At 46.2% G+C, this 20827-nt stretch overlaps 1 protein-coding gene across 1 annotated transcript in view; it reads right to left on the reverse strand.

Annotated features, from left to right (window-relative positions):
* Positions 1-20827, reverse strand: part of MSI2 (musashi RNA binding protein 2) — a 209584-nt gene that overhangs the window by 182903 nt on the left and 5854 nt on the right.

Below are 20827 nucleotides of genomic sequence, written 5' to 3' on the forward strand. Positions count from 1 at the left end.
CCACACCAAACTCACTCATCTGCCTCCAGAAGCGCTGGGAGAGGTTTGTTTAGCACAGCGTGCAGCGGGATACATGTGCCCACATGAATGCCTGAATTAGAAAAAATTAAGCATTCATATGCATACCCATCTATTCTTAATGCATCTTCCTTCCCTGATTACATGTTCCAAATGAAGGCAACAGAGGGAAGAAAAACTTAGAGAAAAATTAATCAATCAGCTACTTGAGCCTTTTACGCTTTCACAAATAATCAAGTAATGGTGGCAAAGTATCGTAGAGCATCTCCCCCATTATCCCAGGGTGGGGATTCAGCTTGGAATCGTGATGAGCTGAGGGAGGCAGCACTGCAGGGCAGGCACCAGCCCCGCTCCAGGGAAATTACAGCAGCAGGGAGCAGAGGGAGCAGCGCCAAGCCAGGCTAAAGGTGTATTTCTATGCATACACACACACCCCCCCCACTGCAACTTCTGATTTGAAAAAAGGAGCACAAGGGGATAAAAATCCCAGAAAAGTGAATATGCAGACAAGGTAACCCCAGCATGCTGCCTGTGTTCACCTGTGTGATGGAGAGGGACTTTTTATCTGGGCAGATAGAGACAGGACAAGGGGCAGTGGCACAAGGACACCGACAGAAGGCAGGGTTGGATGGGATGGTGAAAGAAATTGTTCCCTGTGAAGGTGGTGAGGCACAGATTACCCAGAGAAGCTGTGGCTGTGCCATCCCTGGAAATGTTCCAGGCCAGGTTGGACACGGTCCTGAGCAACCTCATGTAGTGAGTGGCATCCCTGCCCATGGCAGAGGGGTGGAACTGGATGATCTTTAACACCCCTTCCACCCCAAACCTTTTCAGGATTCTATGACCTGTGAGCTCTTCTACACGAGTTTCTTTCACCACAATCCCCTCTTTCCCATCTCAGATGAGGGATGAATAGAAGACAACCCACTAGAAAGCAGAGAGGCTCCAGGGAACCACAACTTCTTGTTTGTTATTTGTTCCCATTCCCAGGGTGAGATCCCACACCATCCAAGCCTTGACCCCTGCACAGCACCATTCAGTTGGCCAAGAAATGGATAACTTGCATCAGTACACTAAATTGGACTTTGTTATGGCATAAGCTGACTTGAAGTGGCTTTAATGGTTATGGAAAAATACTCCCTCCCTCAAACACACACAAGGCTGATCAGACCAATAGAGCTGTGCTTGTAATGCTGCTTATTTCACTTAAAGCCCTATTACAGCACCACAGCGCTGATTGGCTTTAGAGAGGGATGTCTTTACAGCATTTAAAAGGTCTTGTGTTTAATTAAATTAGCTGCACCTGTATATATTATGTGCAATAAATCAACTATAATTTGCTACCATAGGCAGCTATTACTCTTCCCTGTGTTATTTATTGCTCAGCATCATTAGGGCGAAGGCTCTTCTAGGATACACTAAGAAATGGCAGTTTAGGGACCAAAAGCTGTAACTCATTTCATTTTCCTTGTCCCTTTTCAGTGGTGTCAGTCACATTTCTCGTACACTTGAACAAACACGAATATGTAAGAGATTCTGGCCCCCATTACGTGTGTGTTCATACATATATTTATAGATAAAATAAAATTAATGTTCCCCACACATCTTGGTCTTGATTTTCATTTGCACATATCTACTAGCAAAATGACACAGCCCAAAAAGTACATAAATAAAAAAAAAAATAAAATTAAACAAACAAAACAATAGTACTGGATTGTTGTTCCTTGATGCTACGCAGCAGTGATGCTGTGGTACTCCAGCTATGCCACACACCATCCCTGAATACAATTTAGAGACTTACTCACTGAGGGATCACAGACTGCAATCACCCCTGTGGCAAACAGCAGCAGTGACTGTATAACCAGCACTTTGTGATTTATTTGGGGCTTTTTTAGCCATTCAGACACGCTACTGGATTTTGCACAGTTTGGCTCACAGTCAAGAGCATGATGGCATTATCAGTTCTGCTCCATGGTTTACTCAAAGGAAGAGTTTAGGAAGTACCAGCTACTGGCATGTAAGGTGGCCAGGGCAATGTTTGCTGAGGTTTCCAAAGAAACTAAACAGATCCATCCTGCCCCCACCTCAGCTAAGAAATCATTTAAAGTAGTAAAATTAAATCAAAGGAGGAGAGTAAAACACTCCAAGGAACTCAGAATCCTGACTTGGTCCAGCACGCTCCCAAAGCGGCCACACAGAGCAGTCTGGGTACTGCACTCTGCTCTTCAGGGCTTTATTATTCATTTTTTAAACAGCTGCTACAACACACTGATGTTCACAATGCATTAAGTATCTTCCCTGCAATATTTTTCAACTGCTTTAACTGGCACAGAATGTCATGCAGGAGCTAATGTAATGGAAGCTGTCTCAGGGAATGCAGAAGTATTCCAAGGGCTTGGTGGTGCTGCTCAACCATGTTTTCTCTAACCACACCTATTCTGTGATTTCTACTTGATTCCTAGACTCAGAGCTGAAATAACATCTCAGTCCCTTCTCCCCTCTGTGTGTATGTATGCATATCTTTTAATTATGTTATTCTTCTAATTACTAAAAAAAAAAAAAAAAAAAATCGGTGTTAGGGCTTTTAGAAAAACATCACCATCAGGGGACACACATGGAATTAGCACCAATCCTAGCAGGCATAGAGATTACCTGCAGAGGCACCTACTTATGGAGTTAGGGATGAGGAAAAAAGCACTGGCATTCTGAATCACACAACCGTTCAGCATCCAAAAATCACTGCTGCTCTGTCTCCACAGAGTTGCTGGTCTTTACTACATCCAAGCGATCAGAGAAAAACAGTGAAGAGCTTGAACTTTGTTTACAAAAGATAAAAACTCAATACAGAAACAAACCAGTTCATTTAGACATGAACAAGCCAAACTTTAAAAAAAGTTAGTGCAGCTGACAAATCTGTGCTTGCAAAGAGTAGGAGCCCATTCAGGTGGAGCCAGAGCTTGTGGTCTCTGCTGTCTCACCTTCAACATCACCTTCATCATTTCCACCACCACTGTCCTGGTCTGCTCTGACCAGGCTCTGTTCTCCCAGGCCTCACCAGCTTTGTTCATGAACGAGAGGAGCCAAATCCACACAGGCTATGACGCTGGACAGTCCTCCTGCTTCCCTCCCCACAATACTTTTTGAAAAATACCTCTGGAACTAGCAAAGAAAACACATGGGAATGGCTCCAACTGGTGGAGGAGCAGGAAGCCCAGACAGTGGATGCCTCTTAGGCCAGAGCAGTGAACTCCGAGGCATGCACAGCACACAAAGCCAGGCAAAGGGAACACTACAGTAAGAGAACTATTAATAAAAATTAAAAGGACATTCAGGAGTATTATGAGCCAGATTGGGAGCTGGCACTGGATGGGGCTCAGGGGGGCCTGACATTAAACCCAAAAGAGATTATGTAACCTAAGCTGTCCAGTGATCATCTGTTCCTCTGGTGTGGCTTTAAAGCGGCAGCGGGGCTGACACCGGCTCCAGCAGCGACCCAAGCTGGGACCACTCGCTCGGTGTCCCCGTGACTCCTGACACCTGGGCACTGCCATCGCCCTCTGTGCACCCCCAGCCACTCCACAGCATTCCCTCCTCCAGGCCAGACCCTCGAACACACAGCCCCAGAGCACAGGGCAGGGCCAAGGGCAGCTGGGCTCTGCCAGCTGAACACCATCCCTGCTGCAAATCCCTGCAGCAAGCGCTGGGGAAAGCAAACCTGTTTCTCCACCTCTGAGGCACGGACTGCCCTGCACACAGCATCAGCTCCCAGCCAGATGGACACCATAAAAACCTCATTATTTCATCAAAACGCTTCAGCCAAGGCAATATGCTCCAGTTCCTCATCTGCCAAGCAAGGGGTTTCAGAGGATTTGCCCTACTCTCCTTGACCCAGAGGACCAGCACCTACACAAAGATAATGCCCATCAGCTAATGGGATCTTCCTCAGAAAGGCTCTTACTTTCCTCCTGTTTTCTCATGGTCTGGGATCAACTGCTGTTCTACATAAAGTCATCAGAAAAGCTCACCAGCCATTATCACCCCTTTCCATATCCTTCAGCGAGACTTGATCCAGCCAGGGAATGAAAAATGCCTGATGGGAGAAGGGTGGCTGGCTCAAGTGGACATGGAGAGAACACAGAGCATCCACACACATGACACAGCAGAGCAGCAGCCTCCAGTCCTCACCTCTCCTGACTGTGCTAACTGTGGGACACAAATTTTCATCAGCCCCTGCTTCATTTTAAACATTCTGCAAGGTCTACAGCACACAGAAACACCCTCCCTAGCTGAACACAGAAGGGGAGGAAGCACATTAAAAAAAAATAAAATAAGAACCAACTACCATGTATTTTCAGAACAATTTCAGGAGGCTGCCCAGGACTGCACTAACCAAGGTGAGCGCTGCAAAGCTGTGCCAGCACAGCTCTCTGAACACCCCTTTCCCCAACTCAGCCCCCCAGCTCTGACCTCCACAGCCCACTTCAGCCAGAAAGGTCAGTGGTATCAGCTCCGCATTCATCAAGCCTGAATACCAACAACTTTGTCACCTCTGAGAATGAACAATGTGAGTGCCCCCAACCCACTTTGTTGGTTACATCAAGGGCTGGGAGATGCTGCCCGAATCCTGGCAGAGTGGCAGGAAACAAAAGTGGTCTCAGCATGAGCAGGGACTTGATTATCTGCAATTAGCAAATCGATGATTCTTCAAGACGCTGATTTAGGCCAGCACTTCTTATTAGCAACAGTCAAGGAAAGCACAAGGGCAAATTGCATCAGAGCCAAGCCAAGCTCCCAAATACTGTCTCATTTAAAAATTAATACATAATCCTGCAGAACTCAGATACATACACACAACAGCATCGCTTCCATCAGGTACAAGCTGAACCCAACCAAGTCCCCACCACCATGGAAACAAATATTGTTATTATTTTACTCCAAATACATGGGCATCTCGGGTAGTCAGATGTTAACAGCCCACTGTGGAGGGCACACACTCATTCTAGTGACTTTGCTGGAGTTACAGGTCTGCAACCTCACTGTGAGGTGGAAAGGCTTAGTGAAGTCCCTGGGAAGACACCCACTGGGTTTGGATGAGGCCCTTCTGTTTTTAAATACTTGATCTAATTTTGTCTCGTAACATTACACAAGAACACAGCTGTATATTTAGTCTCAGCATTAAACCATTAATTTGCAACTTACAATTTAGTAATACTCCCCGTTAATAATGCCATTACATGGGTTATGTTCACTTTCTATCGGAAAGTTTAAACACTACATGTCTCACTCAGCTTAAAATTAAACCACTGCGCCCATTTGAGATCAGTCACCAAGACAGGTATGGTATAAAATATACAACAGCAGACAGCTTCAATATACATTTTACTTTCATTTGTCTGAGATGTTTGTGCCAAGAATCCACTTGAGCCTGCTCTTCACTCGATTAGGGAGAAAAATTTGTTTTTAAAATGATTAAAAGCATAACACTGCCCAGTGTCATGTCCCCTCCAATAATCTTCAATTTGTGGGACTGTCTTTGAAACTGTAGCAGAGCAGTTTTACCACTCACAGCATATATTTTCGATTTAGCAATCCCCACACTTCCAGAGTGGTTACCAGAAGGAAAAACAAATATCGTTAACCCATTGATTTTAAAAAGAAAACCAACAAAAAAGCCCAACGTTTAGCTGTTTTAAGTGAGAATCAGACAGGCGTGAACACTAAAGAGGAGTTATGATTTATACACTAAAAAAAATTTAAAAAGAGAAAATTCAAAAGGCCAAGTGGAATTCCAACACCATTCCTTCAGCAGTGCACGAACACCTCAGGACACCGTGGCAATGCTTGTAGAGGACCCAACGGACTCTGCTGTGCTCAGAGGTGCCGAGTTATGCTTTTATGGAGACAAAAGGATGGGCCCCTGCATTCCTTCCCTTCACAAACCCAGATAAATTCCAGCCCTGAAGTACAGGAAATTAAAACAGAATAATAAACTCAGAAAAATGCTTCCACCAGGGAAGGAAATCCCGACCCAGTGCTTGTGCCCTGCAAAGAGTTAAAGCCTCAGCCCCAGCCAGCCCTGCTGATCTTAGTGCAGCTGCTACCTGCAGCCATGGCCCCTCAGTAGCAACACACAAGGGGAAAGTGCAATTTTGAGCTTCTCTTTTCATCTCTATGGTGACAAAAAGCTCTGCAGAGGGAAATCAGGGTGCCTTCCACTCAAAAGGTTTCTCATTTTCAATGACGGCCTTTCACAATATTTTAATTAAATCTCTGGTGGAGAAGCTTTCAAGAAAAAAAAAAATTTCAGATTGTGGGGCTCATTTACAACAACAGAGTTAAGAAGGGGGAAAAAATGTATTTCTACCATTTCTAAAACAGAAAGATTCTCTAGTTGAAGACTTGAGAATAAATCTACCAGCTGCAAAGTTTTACAAAACCAGCATGTGAAGGGGCCAGGAAGTCTTTCAGTAACAAAAACACTTTCTTGCATGTAGCGTGTCTCTGGAATTTTAGGAGAGGCTGAAGGACCACACAGCAAAGAGCCCTTTCCCACGGGGCTGAGCACAGGCCAGGCCCGGGAGAGGCACCGATGGGATTCTGGAGAAGCCCTTTCGTCCCCCTGCAGCACAACCACCATCACATCCTGCTCAGCAAGCCAGCAGCACCGAGGGGGTGTGAAGGCTGCAGGATAAAAGCAAGGCCATGGCGTTTATCTGTGTTTTTAGAAGTCAGTTCACTGCTACCAACAAAACACAGCGACACCCACGAGCTCCGAGGAAGGGGCAGGTCCATTCCACAAACCCGCGCACACCGCAGCCAGAGGACAGCCGGCACCCAGTGCTCTCACTGCCTCCCAAAAACCACGTTTCTGTGGGCTCAGGTGTGCCCATCCTTTCTCCTGGGCCCAAGACACGCCCCAGCAGATGTGCAGTCCCTGCCACCGGCAGCCTGCACCCCAAGGTGCAGCAGGTGAGTGCTGCCCAGCTCCACAGCGAGCACCTTCTGACACAGATGGAAAAGCCCATCTCATGGAAAAGGGATGGAACCACCAAAGAGGCACTGGGAAGTTTGTATCGAAATCACAGAACACATCCAGAAAAGCAGCAAGTGGCTGAGCACAGGAAGATCAGCTCGGAGAGGGTGGTTCTGCAGCCCTACGGAAGGGCACCACAAGTCCCACAGACACGGCACCTGCCCACGATGCCCATTTCACTCCAAGGCAGCAGCGTTCAGCTGGAGAGGCACAGTGCGGGGAAATGATGACTCTGCAATTAAAGCCTCCACACGGCGCCAAGAGACTCAAGTGTGTTAATAAACGTAAAGCTCTGGACAAAGCACTTTGCCTCTCATCCAAGCTCCATTGTATAATGTGGGAATAATACCCCTACTTCATCTAATATAATTGCTAAAAGAACATATTCCTACTGCAAGTTGTGGTGAACTCCTTCGAAAGCAGCGCTCTGACAGCGCAGAGCTTCCAAGTAGCTTGAACGACAGGACAAGCGCATTGTTAATTTAATTTTTTAAAGTTTAACAGGATACTGAAGTAAAAAGTCTAACGAGACATGAGGAAAGAAATATTCTGATCCTCTTTTTAAACTAAAAATCAGGGCGCAGGGAGCTGCAATGACACCCGAGCCTGGATGCCCTGAATCCCAGACCAGTGCCTTTGTCACCGCACTCAATAGAGAGCACAAGGGATTCAAGCCAGGCTGGCCACTTATCCAGCATTCCCCCCGCTGGCTGGAAATTGCTATTCTAGGAGCTATCCAATCTTTAACGACTTCTGGACTAGTCTGCATTTGATTTCAGGGCAAAGGCCATGCCCAGAGGGAGACCCCTCGAGGAACTCCTCCCTCCAGCTCTCAGGTCATTTTTAAGGCCATCTGAAAGAAGACAACAAAATCGTTTAGTGCTCACACAGGCCAAATTTCAAGAGCTCTAAAATGAAATACAACCTTCTTTTCATAGCCACCAACAGGCAAAAAGTCTGTTCTCAAAAATAAAACATTAGGGCAGGGGTGGGATCATTCAGGACCAAAGGTTTCTTTTAAACTGATGCAAACAGAATTGCTTATTTTTCATGTAAATTATTAATTTTTCTAAAATCATAATGACTACTGCAAGTCCAGCTACCTCTGTACGTAAAACCCTTTCCACATACAGATTTTCCTGGGGGAAAAAAGGCTTATCCCCACAAAGGAGTATGAAATAAATTGCTTTACTGAAGGTTAATAATATCCTGTCGCCGTGGTAAAAGACTCAATTACAAAACCTTCAGAAGAGCTCCCAAGGAACTCATCTGCCTGCAGTGACAGAGGCTTAAATAGCCAAAATACACAGAAAGGCTAAGCACTTCCCAAAAGAGAGGAAAAGGGGAAAAAGATGGGGGGGTTAAGTAAAAAACCTGGAAATTGGACACTCAAGCTTATAAAAAAAACCCCAAACACACACAACCACAGTTCCTCTCTGCACACACAATTCTCTATAATCTCAGCAAGAATTATGGCCTAGGGAGACCAACACTAATTTTAGTATCAGATTTATTATGCAGCAGGGAGCAGAAATCAGTCAGGCCCGTCTCTCGGTCCTAATGGGCAGAACTGGCTCACGCTCCAGGAAGGCTCTGCTGAAGAATAGCTCAGGCCTGGTGAAAAACAAAGCCCCTGGGGCTCCCCGAAGCACAAACACACTGCGTTCTTAGAAGCCACAATAAAACACAATGATACTCATTTCTGCTGCCAGAGGATCCCAAAGCCCAGCACCCGGCGCTCCCAGCAGAGCCGCAGCCACGGGCACGGCTGGGAGCCAGAGCCCGGCCGGAGCTCCTGCTGCCCAGCCTGCCCCGGGCACAGCCTCTGCCGGGCTGCGGGGCTGGAACCCGGCGGCTCTCAGCCACGGGGGGCAGGCAGAGGTTGAGGCACGGAGTGCTCACCACCACAGCTCCAGCCAAACCCTGCATCCCCTCTCCACGCCCACAGCAGAACCCCGGCTCCCCAGCACAGCTCTGTGCACGGGATGCAGCACTGCTGTGTACTCACACACATAGACCTTCCCCCAGAAAGGCACCAGCACCTCTGTATTCCCCATTTCCCTTTCTTGCCCCATACCACAGGAGCCTGCTACGGGTTTGGAAGCTCCGGACAGGTGTCACACAGGCACCACGTTCAGTCTGTTCCTCTGGGCACTCACCCGTCCCTTTTAAACATCTTACAACCTTCCCCTACGTCTGCCTGTGCCCTGCTCGGACTCAGAGCACCACCTGCACCATTCTTAAGATGCTTCAAATATCCAGTGAAGCCAGGCCTATCCTCAACAACTGTTTCTAATAAGCCAGTACTAGTTACAAAAGCCTTTTGCAGAGGGTTTCGTGACTGACTCACACCCATCTCCAATGATGCAACATCCAGGCCACTTCCACACACGGCCTCATCACCTCTTGGGGACTGCAGTTCCTCACCCAGCAGTGCCCATGGCACAGTCAGGACACCTCAGCCCCAAAAACCCTGCATCTCCCCTCCTCCCCAGCACCTGGGAACACGCAGCCCAGCAGAAGCCCCAGAACACATCAGCTTTGGAATAATCCTCTCCCAAGGCACCAGCGATTCCCTGTTTCGAGTACTGCAGAACACGTGAGCAGCACTTCTGTTTTGCACATCCATAAAACAAGGGTGATGGCAATCACTTACCTCATCTCTGTGTGATGAGAACATTTAAACTAGTTTAAGTCATTTCAGCACACAAGTCTTTCGTGAAAGTAGGATGCTGATGTCTCCAGGAATGTACATCTAACTAACATTCTGAAATAAAACTTTTCCAAGAATCAGTTTTTCACTCACAGTTCACTCAAGACCAGAAACTTTCAAACCATCACTATCTCATTTTATATTCGCATAGTGGACAGGCAGGCACACGCCTCCAAAAACTGCACTCCCTATTCTTTGTCTATCTAGGCACTTGGCTAGCAGATTTCTGGTTTTGTTTTTAAAATGCCCTTGAGTGTATTAAGCAATTTAGAAGCTTTGCTTTGAGCTGCTCTAACAGAAGTTAGGGGATAACTCCTGCTAACTCCAACAAAAACAAAGACAATCATCACTAAGAAATAAAGAAAACTCCATAAAAAACATACACGATCAGGTCTGTTTTTCACCTGGTCCTAGCTCAGCGCAAAAGTAAATAAAAAAGCAGGCTTACAAGTTTTGGATTCCCCTGTATCATTTTCCTCCTTTAAAATGGCAGTCTTTTGCCTCAAAATTCCAGAAAAAAAAAGGTAAAAAAAGCATAACCAGTCTCCCACTCAACAAGTGCCTCCCCTACCCAAAAAATCATCCCCAAAACAGTTACCTTCTTATAGCTCAAACCAGCCCCGAACCATCCTATGCTGTTCATGAAGAGACCACAGCAGTTCTGACTCCTACCTCACCTCCTCCACTGACTACCTTCACCCAGAGCACCTGACTGCAATCAGAATTAGGGGGCCTGAAAATTGCTTTCAGCTGACAGGCTTCAGGTTTCACACCTGCCTAATCAGCACCACAGCAGGAGGGCAACGGACAGGAGAGATCAGCAGACCCTCCTAACACTGGCCTTGATCAGGTAAACGCAAACCACCTGTGCCCAATCTTGGGCTCACCAACCTCAGTGCAAAATCCAGAGCTCTGCACACGCTGCTCCTTCCACTGCTTCGGCTGCCCAACCACCAAACTACCTCTTCCTCCCTCTGCCTCTTCACAGCCCAGAGCACATTTTCACCTGCATAACCAGCACCAATAATCAGCCAAGAAATTCAGGACTTGCTCTCTGATCTCTGTTCCACCTCAAAAAGTGCTTGGCAGCATCCATTTGTCTGCCTTGATCCAACAATCTCCAGTTCTCAGGAATGCAAGACAAACAGGTGCTGCTGCCTTTCTCTCAGCTGGAGCCAATTTAGAGCATTTCAAGGAAACACACCAAGGCACTCTTCAACGATGAAGGGCTGCACCTGCCCAAGACCTCTAAGAACATTAAGAAACAGCAAAAATTCATCTGACCATGTCCATGTAAGAAGTTTACCCTGTCTCTGCGTTCCTTCAGCTGCAACCAGGATAAGATTCATGAGTAATGTGCTCTGCAACAACACTTGTCCTCTCCTACCTGTTTCTCTCCCTATCACTTTCAAATGAATTGACACTTTATGTTACTTTCCACATACTACAAGAGCATAGCACCAGATGAATAATGTTCTGCTCACACTATCATAAGCTTCATGCGTTCAGATAACAGTGATGGGGACTATAAAGGCACAAAGACAGATAATCACTGCTTATGTCTGCAATTATAGTTCCAATAAAGCTTCTTCATGGCTCTTTAGCACTAAGGCTTTTGGACTGGTTACTGAATTGTTTTACTATTTTTTTCTATTCCATATTTTGTTCTTTTCCTATTGCATACACATGCTTAATCGAGAGAGAAGACAAATGCCTCTACTAAAATATCCACTGGAAATAACTACAAAAAGATGCCCAGAAATCTAAACTGACTTCTTATGACTACCACAAAATCAAAGCCATGCTCACAAAACTTGGGGGAATCATAACTGTGGAAGACTTTCAACTATCATTGTATTCGATCTGGAAGACTAATGACATAGTGGATGTGACTAGATGAAAAAGAGAGGGGGGAAAAAATAAAAATCACACAAGATGATCACAATTCCCTCCTCACACATATACTGCCGAGCACATCACACACACAACCTGCTGCTTCCATCCCAGTTCCCAGGATGAGGTGAATTCCCTCCTCACACATACACTGCCAAGCACATCACACACAGAGCCTGCTGCTTCCATCCCAGTTCCTGGGATTAGGTGAGGCAGGAGTTCAGAGCACAAAAGGTGCTGCGGCAGGAGATTCTCCAGGTTCTTTTCACTGTCACCCACCCACCCCCACCAGGGTCCCAGGCAGGCTGGGGCAGGAAATGCCCCCTGACAGGCACAGAGGGGACAGAGGCTCGCGATCCCGGGGCAGCCTGTCCCCAAAGCTGCGCAAGCACATCAGGACACGCTCCCCGTCTGCACAGGACGGAGGCACCAGGGCAGCCATCCCTCCCAGCTCCAACAGGGAGAACGACAGGCACCCAGGGAGGAGCGGGCACAGCCGTGCCGCACAAAGGAGCCAGCCAGCTCCCAGGAGCCAGGCCTCGGGGGCGGAGGAGCGTCCGGCATGGCTGAACGCCCGGCGCTGCGGGGAAGAGAAGCCAACGCTTATCTGGAGGCAGAGGCCTCCAGGACACCTGCAGTTCAGCATGCTTCCCCCTCTCCTCCTGTTACTGAGGGCACCAGGAGCAGCCCTGTGTCACAACGCGCCGCTGAGCCCACTGCAACCCTCTGCCGGGCTCCCCCCTTGCTCCCAGCCCCCGCGCTGGTTTGTAGCCATGAGACCGGCGTGAGCCATAATTCACACCACCAGCTACCTTTCACATGCTGTGGCCTCACGTCCTTATCTTGCTTCCCCCTCTCCAAAGTTCGGAAGTGCTGGCGTACGGCAGGAACCTCAGCAGTTACAGCCTCCACCACCCACTGGAGCGCTGCCACTCCAGTCACGGCTTCCCTTATAAAATTTGACAGTCAAAAGTCGTTAAAAACAACAAAAAAACCCAGTTTAACCCCTCAAAGACAAGTCACATAAAGAGCTGGCAGTGTACAATGCTGCTCTGCCTCCCACACTTCCTCCCCAGCACCCAGGGATGCTGCCAACATCCCCTTCAGACAGAGGCAGCCGTTTACTGTGGTATCAAACCCGGTGTCAGGAAGCGGCTGCGTTCTCTGCCACACTGAGATCTTTGCATAATCCCCCGCTGCCCTTTTTTCTCTGACCCTTCATCTCCAGGCTCAATGGCAGCATCGGTACCAGGCCCACCAGGGCCTTATTTGGGTTACATAGCTACATGCTATGCCAAGACCAGAGTGACCAACAGTGACTCTGCTTCCTCAGCTCTCAACCCCAGCCAACATCGGGCCCAGGACATTTTCATAGCAGGTTTTATGAGGGTTTTTTCACCAGGTAGCATTTGAAGAGGGTACAGTTCAAATGGTTGGTGTGTACTCAGCAGGCCACCCATCCAGGGCCAGAGTCTGAGAGCTGACCTACAGAAAGTGACTGGGGAGAAAGATGAGCTGTCTGGTACAAATGCATCAATCAAAACAACCCCAAACACTTTACAGCAGAGACTTTTTGAGGAGAGGGAGCTCCTGCTCCAAGAAGCCAACAGTTTTTGCTGTAGTTGTCTCAGGGCTTGCTCAGTACTCACAGGAGAGATCTCTCAGGGATCCTGAGGACATGGCAGACAACAAGACCTGACACCACCCAACACAATGTCCGGTAGCAGCCCCAGACCAAAAGGTGGGGCAATACTCCCAATCCTCAGAAAATTCCTATCGTATTTCCCATCTCAGTATTACCTCTGGACTTCTTTTCAATGTTTTCTGTTCCCTCCCACAATTCATTGAGCACAACATGCTGCTATAGACTCTGTAGGTCTGCCAAATACAACAGCAGAAGCAGGCGAATTTCACCAGCAAAGGAACATCTTTACACTCATTTACAGCACTTTGCAAACCTTTGGCAAAAGGATAAATGCTCCATGTACATATTGAGCCCTGCACACAGCTCGAGCTCAGAGCAGGGAATCGCACCAACACAGCTCTGAACATAAATGATTGATAACACAGCCAAAAGGAAAACTAAACAGGAGTTTCACTCGTTCAGCAAGCACTGCAGAACAACATCCCCTTCAGCAACACCTTCTTCCAGCAGTGCAACAAACACCAAACCTGCCAGTGCTGAGGGCTTGCAGCTGGCAAGCTTTTGCCGCAAACCAGGCCTCGACTTGAGCAACATCTCCCAGTCCAGTGCGATTCACGGATACTTAGGACAAATGCTCAGCTCCTTGCAACCTCTTTTCACACCACACCAAATTACCCTTTGGGAAGATTTCTGAACAGTGTTTATTCAGCAATTGGGTAAAGCCTCCCCAGACTCTCTATCCAGCAGGCATTCTCTTTCCACCAGCATTCAAGAAGCTTAAAGTCTTGTCTGCACTTCACAGCTCCTATTTTAAATAAATCAAAACTTCAAAACACTTCTTCACCCTGTGCTCCTCACCTTCTCTTTGATGCAAAACTGACCCACAGAACAACATAAAGATGAGCTCTGAGTCAGGAATACTGAAACACTGATTAAAACAGCACAGCACAGGTTTGGGAGCACTACAGAAGAATTCTGTACCCTCTGGGCCACGCCAGCACTCCCAGGGACCCAGCCCTGAGCCAGGAGGACTGGAGCTGCACCAGGACCCACGTGCTCAGCCCCATCTCAAAGCTGTGTCGCACACAAGAAGGAAAATAAACCCAAGGGGACTTAACAACTTCAAACCCTGGGAACTACTTAATTCACCAGATATTAGTTTCTTTCCCCCACCCCACCATTTTTCCCTCCCACCTGCCAGGCCACCTCATTACTGTCACTCTGCATCAGTTCTTGCTACAGTAGTTTTCTTGGACCTTTGCCCCTTCAGTCAGCTTGAAACCTCTTCCCTATTGTACATCAGAGTCAATGGGAAATTAATGCAAGTCTTTGCTGGGGGAGGGCAGGGCAGAGGCAGCGATGCTTTCTGCTGCTGTCAATACTTCTTTTCCTTCACCCTTCCTGCCACGTACACTTCACCAACATATTAAGGAGCCTTGTCTGCATTTCACTGTGCTCGCTGAGCTCTCTGGGACTATTCCTCATGCGCAGAATTGCATAAGCCTTAGCAGGGTCCTTCTTTATAATACAAAGTTGCCAAAGTACAATCTTAATTTAAGCCTACTCAGTCACAACAATATACCCAGCTGCTGAAGTCCCGGCACAGGGAATGACTGAGCAGGGGAGAACAACTTCCCAACATTCTTCAGATTTTCTCTGCACTCAAAAAATAGAAGAAATACTTTCAACAGGAGAGTAGTAAAATGCCAAAGTTTAGAAGTAACTTATTAATACCGCATGCTGATCTGACTACAAAGATTCACGGTAACTGTCAAATTACTCAGCAAACCACAATTTCTACAGCAATAATATTGTAAAAATCATAGGCCATGCTGAAGACTAGAATTATGACAGAATTATTCCAGTGACTAAGGCAAACAGAATGTGTGATTTCAGGGCTAAAGACTAAATTAAGCTTCAACAATGATTTTTTTTTTTTAAAGTCTGATGCTACACTGACCTTGTAATCAGTTTTTTGAGGAAACAGCAGATTAGTATTTTCTTGTGAGTGAGATCCTGTGGTGGAGGGGGGGAATATGATAGAGATGAAACTGCCTATCTCTGAAGGAGAAGCGATGGAACTGACCATATACAAAGTACTGTCAAATACACAAAGTAATCTTTTAATCTTTTTCTGCTACAGGCTTCACAGTTCAACAAAGCATTTAATAACGTGCTTTGTGTCCATGCTGATTCAGCAAAGCACTTACCCACATGCTTATGCCAACTTAAGTATATGCTTAAGTGCTTTCACACAATAGGGGCAGAGAAGATTCAGGCCCTGAGATGAACCATTTTCTGAAACAAATCATTTTTCCCTAAGATGACTGACTATTTACAGCTTCACTTTATAGCATGACCCAAAATGTGTTGAAAGAGAACACTAAAATACAACTGAAAAGTCAAGTAACTATTGGGAACAGCAAAGACTCAAAGTACAGCTTAATGAACCAGAATTGTTCTTTTTCCCTTCTCAGCACAATATGCATCTTGATGCACACACCCCATCTCACCCTGTTTCAGTAGCTCTCCTCTAAAAATAAGTTCCAAGTTCCCTTAATGCTTTGGGTTTCACAACATTTATGAGACTATCACCAGAGTCAACAGGCTAAAAAAAGAATCCATTAGCATTAACTGGCCTGTCACTGGCAGTGACAAATAAATGAATTTGATGGTTTTAGATCAGTCATTAGTAGACCTACCCCCGGGCTGATAAAGGCTCAGCACTTTGCAGAGGAGATGTACTCAATCTGGAAGCAGAGAGGGATGCACAGGGGTGTCAGCATGCTGTTCTCCTTCCATTTCCCTGACCTCCCTACCTCGGAACCTTTCCTGGCATATACAAGTGCACAAAAGTCACCTGGTAGACACCATTAAAAATAATCCAACAATACAGGAAAACAGAAAAAAAGTAGAACCTCCTTTTAAAAAAGTCCCATGTTAGACAGTGTTCAATTTTAATTTTTAGTTAGCAGTATGTCAAAGGGAAGGAAAGTACATTAGGACTATTCTTAACATGAAAGACGTCCTTAGGCAATGAGAATGGAAATACAGACATTTTAACAAGTACAAGACAGTCTGTGGGGATTCAGGACAACATGAACAATCTACCTGAGTGATTGGGGAGAAGAAATAAATGTTTACATCTCCAAAAAACAGCAGTTACAAAAATCCAGTTCAGCTCTTGTTTCTGACAGAACTCACTGCACTCCACAGAAGGCCCTGCACAACCCCGTTTTCCTCTGGCTGCAGCATCCAAGGACACAGATCATCCTCCGCCTCAGCCACACCGCAGAGAGCACAAACCCCAGCCCAAGGACAAGGGGTTTCAAACCCTGATCCTCCACTACCCGGAGCTGGGTTCATCAGCCAAGACTCAGACTCCGAAACTTTTCCATTGGACCATCCAATGCCAGAGGGAAGCAAATTCTAGGAGCAGCTTACCCTGGACAAGGGATTCACATCAAGGTTAGTTGAGCAAGACACCCAAACAATGGCTGTGGACCACCCAAAGAAATATCCTACACCATCTGGGAAGGACTTCATACTACTCTGCACACAGATGATACCACAATTATTATCAAGCTACACATCAATGCCTGATGCCAAGAGAAGGAAATACTTCCTCTCTTACTCCACCCAGACCTGCAAATGCAGGGGAATCTAGAAAGAATTAAAAAAAAAAAAAAAAAAAAAAAAAAAATCATCGGAGAAAAAAGGTCTGACCTTGCCGCTCTTTACAGACTGGTGGGGAAGGAAGGGTGCCAGGGAAGGAAGAATCCTGAGTTCTGCTACTGTGTCCAGTTCACATTCTTTTGGGGAAAAAAAAGAAACTTCAAAGTCTACCTAGTATCTAAAACAAGATGGGAAGTAGTAGGACTAACCTGGAGGAGTTTACAGGCAGAAGCAGGGGAGGAAACAAACAGAACTCTTGATTTTCAAGGTCCATCATTTGCTTTGGAATAAAATCTCTCCCTGCTACTCTGTCTGAGGCTTATCAGACAGCCAAGGGACGCAGACACCCCACCCACAGTTAACTTAATTGGAATCAGACATCTAAATCCACTGGTTAGCTTTAAAAAAAATCCTAGGTTGGCCTGGGTGTTATTCCAAAAGGGCATGCCCTCCATTTGCTGCTCTGGAACAGGCAGCTTCACATGGCTTTAACCAGCAGCGCCTCACATGAAAGGAGAGTTGTTGACACTGCTTCTTGCCCAAGAAGAAGGACCAGATGTGCACAACTGCTCGGAGCCCACGTGCCCAGCCCAGACAGGAAACCAGGCTGGCCACGGGCATGGCCGGCACCATGCGGGTAACAGGGACTGGCTGGGGCACAGAGGGGCCAGGACAGTCCTGCACTGACCTCTGTGACAATAACACATCTAATAAAGACATCGGTGCCCTGCATCCCCAGCCCATTACCAAACAAAATACCTCCCTCACCCAATGAAGTCCTTCTGCTGTTTTGTGACCAAACGGCCACCAGTGTTCTATACCCAATCCACACAGACTAAACCCCAAATTAAAATAAGCAGTGGCCACCTGCTCTCAGGGTCACCAGCAGAAAGGACACCAGACACTCCGCACCTGGTGCCAGCCCACACTAGTGATCCACGGGAGCAGCTCCAGCAGCAGCAGCTACCCTGTTTTATTCCAGGAAGGCTCCAGACCACAGCCAGCAGGGCACATCCGCAGTGCTCATTATGCCACACACCTTACTACAAACAGCTCCAGCTTGTTGAACTGGGAGCAACTCCCAACAACACACATTATGCCCCTGTAGTAAGTGCAGGAAGAACGAGCACCTCAGTCCCACCCTGGAGGAACCTGAGCACAAAATACACCTCCCTGGGCAGCCTCACTAACTGTAAACTCTGGCTGAAGTTTTACCTGCCTCTGTTTCATACATGGCTCTGCACAACAAAGCATCCAAATTCCTAAACCAAGGACATTTTCATGGCCAAGGAGCTACTTCATTGACCGAGGCTGCTGTCCTTTCGCTCTTCAGGTTTGTTTTGTTTTTTAAGTAAATCCCTAAGGCAGAGGCGTGAGGGAGGAAATTGCTTACGTTTGAAAATATCTAATGAACATGTTAAATTGGATAAGGCTTCTCCAACCTAACAGAGCAGGTAACATCAGGAATGGCAGGCTACGTACAGTAAAAAGCCAAATTATTGCAGTCTTCAATATTCAAAAGGGGGTACAAAACTACTGGCGCCCCATCACTGCTGCTTTTTAAGGATTTTTTAAGTCAGCAGAGTTATAAATGATCTCCTTTTACAGAGTGCCTTCCAGCACTTGGAAGCAAGACAGATTTTTATCAAGGAACAGCAGCCCCAAGGAAGGAGATATATATTCACCAGAATCCCAACGAGTTAAACCCTGCAGCAAATTTCCTAAAACAATGGCTTCAAGTCGTCCTGGCCTTCCCAAGGAGAGCAGGATTACACATCCCGGTAATCCACTGGAGGCAATCAGCGAGGATTTTCTGTGAGGGTCATTCTAAGGAAATCAGGGAAGAATGCTGGGCTGTTACAACCTGCCACTGCTTGCTCAGGAACCAATTTGCATCACCAGAGAGGTGTCAAACCACGGAGATGGGGTTTAAAAAGCCCGAAAGAAAGCGTTTTACAGGGCTGGGGTTTGAAAGGGCAGGGCTGGGCAATTACCGTGGATCAGGAGGGGAAGGAACAAGTGAGTGTGACCCCGCAGGAGCAGCACGGGCACAGGGGGTGGCAAAGGCAGTGGCAAAGCTCAGATGTGCCCACTGAGGAGTTAATCGTGCTGAGGAGGGGAAAAAGGGCTCCTCAAGGAAGGACAGGGATGGATGGAAGGAAGCCCGAGAAGGGGGAATGCACCCCCAGCCTTGCTTCTACCTCAGCCCCCATCAGTGCCAGGAAAATCACAGGAAAAGAAAAAAAACAAAACAAATCCCCATTTTGCTAAACATACCAGGAAGGAAGATTACTCAGGGGAAAAAAAAACCAAAACAAAAAACAAATTCTCCCCTTGCACCTAGAGAGAGACAGAGACATTTCATTAAATGCCATTAATCTCCACAGACCCAAGCATTAGCTAGTTAATTAGACTAAAGTACAGTCACATTTTAACGCTGAGCATTCGCTATTCAACTGGGATAAATGAACAACTAAAGTCCAAAACCTTAATTCAGCATCTAATTAAAAAAACAGAAAACAAAATATCCAGATTATGAAATGCTTGCCAGAATAATACATCATAATTGATGTAAAATCTGCTCTTTATTGCATCTGATTTTCTCCAGTCTCCAAATCAGGCTGTTTTCAATCTTCAGATTTTTTTTAAGTGCCCCGTAGAAATCCCAACACTTTAGAAAGGACAAATGTGTAAAAAGTAGCAACAGACACTGCTGACCTCTCCAGAGAGAGCGAGCTCCTGCTAAGAGTGGAATTTGACGACCATTCCAGCATTTGCCCCACACTTGAAAGATGTCTATTACCAAAAACCAAGGGAAAAAAACCCCTACGTGTAGAAAAACAAAATCTCCTTTGTCAATACGACCTGATTTTGCATTCTTTAACACAAAAATTTAACTCGCTAGTATCCTCGATGTAAAACATGTCCTGGTTTTTTTAATTGTTAGAGAAGAAATCATATGGGATAGCTTAACGGCTCTGTTGTAAGCATTACAGACTTCTCCAAATAATACTGTAGAAACAGTAGAAACTGGCACTGAAGACAGTTTAAAATGTCAATTAACCTTTAAAAGGTATTGGGAAGGGGGATAGGAACATCAAGCACAAGATCAAAATCCTGGTAACTTTCAATTGTATATTACAGACGGCATCCATCCAACAACATAATCCAGAAGCCACAAGCCCCACATGCTATAAACTCTTTGCTCAGTGCAGAAGCAAGCCAGGCACGCTATTATTCACCAGTGAGTTATTAGATATGTCCTAGGAAGAAAAGAACCTCTAAACATTTGCCCACATTAGTCTGGTTTTAAATTCTGTGAGCAGGCTATTGGGGTTTGTTCTTTTTTTTTTCTTTTAAAGAACTCCCTAGCACTTCTCCAGTGCTATTGCCTAGGAGTTTTAAATGGCACAGGGTTTTTCCTAGATGCCTGTTTTGTGCAATATTTAACATCATGGTTCAACACACACAGTTACACTGCTTGCTTTCATGAGGGGCTGTATGCAGTAACAGTTCAGGCAGTTGGTCAGCTAGTTTCCCACCACCAACTTAAAACCACTTTTCCTTACTGACTTGCATCTACAACTTTGCAGCCTTTTCCTCCCATTTTTACCTGAAGACTGAAGTAGCCCAAGATGACAAGTGTGTACACAAGTGCCATACATCAGTTAAATTAAGTTTTTCCAATAGACTCTCAAAAACAAATTAAAAAAAGTCAACTACAAAAGTTTTCTTTCAGCCTCTGGCTTTCAAAATTCACACGCTGCAAGTTCGGCTTTGAGACTGATTTGTTTTCATTAGGCACAACCCAAAGAGCAACAGCCACTTGTATTCCACAGGCAGCTCCTCC

Source organism: Corvus cornix, chromosome 19, assembly GCF_000738735.6.
Source record: "Corvus cornix cornix isolate S_Up_H32 chromosome 19, ASM73873v5, whole genome shotgun sequence".
Taxonomy (NCBI): Eukaryota; Metazoa; Chordata; class Aves; order Passeriformes; family Corvidae; genus Corvus; species Corvus cornix.